This window comes from Anthonomus grandis, chromosome 20, assembly GCF_022605725.1.
Source record: "Anthonomus grandis grandis chromosome 20, icAntGran1.3, whole genome shotgun sequence".
NCBI classification, from domain to species: domain Eukaryota; kingdom Metazoa; phylum Arthropoda; class Insecta; order Coleoptera; family Curculionidae; genus Anthonomus; species Anthonomus grandis.
Genome location: NC_065565.1, coordinates 2,601,325 through 2,602,421, shown reverse-complemented (window position 1 = coordinate 2,602,421; position 1,097 = coordinate 2,601,325).

The window sequence follows — 1,097 nt, the reverse complement described above, 5'->3', positions numbered from 1 at the left end:
ACGTTGCGGAGTATCTTGACAAACCCTACCTATTATAAATTAATTTTAAATTAAATAATATTCAAATGAGAACAGGAGTACTTAGTAGAACTTGTTTTAAAAATTATGATATTTTAAAATATTTTGATTCTATAGGTTTTTTGATTTTAAGTAGAAATTTTCAAATATAATCAATATTGTGCATATATATTATTAAATTATATATTCACAATTTCATTTAGGTTAAGAATTATTGCGTCATTTTACAGTGTAATAATAGTAGACTTAAAGAGGGATCTGAATAGAAACGTAACCCTAGTTTTTATCTCCCGCAGCTTGCACTCCACCTACTTAGGACCACCTACTGGCCCATATTCACCCCTTGCTTTAATAAGTAAATAATAATCCATAAAGACCATAAGCTATTAAAAGTGATAGAAGTTATTTTATGAAATATAAAAGGTTGATGCTCCAAATATTAAAAAGAGTACAAAAGCAATGTTAGTCACCTATTTAGCGCAAAATTTAGCAGCGCAGGATTTAAAGAGCTAAAACATAAGATCTAAGAGCGTAAACTTCAAACTTCTGCAAAAGTTTAATAAATTCATTGGTAATTCACCGTTTGATATACTGTGAAAAAGTATTACTTTAAATTAATGTTAATAGAATGTAGGCGTGTTTTTTTTTGAATGACTAAACAAAAAATAGTAAAAATGCTTTTGTGTTCTATAGATACTTTTCAACACAAAATCAGTATTTTGTTTTAAATAAATAAATTGTTAATTTTATCCACTGGCCACAGCTCTGTCCGCTGGTCCATTGTAATATAGAATATGATAAATAACTGTTAAAAGAATACATGCAATGTGTTTGCTCCCTGTGTGGTCTTTTTTGACATTGACAACATTTTCTGTATGTTTGCGTCTAAAAAGACCACATTTACTTGTGTGTAGATATAAAAAAAATTCTACTGCAATATCTATTTTAACATAAAAAAATATAAAATATTACTTATAAAATAAATATAAATACTAGTTTACATCATGATATACATATATGATATATAATATGATTATAAGTGCGATACGTCATTTTAAAAGCAATTAAAAATACTTTTT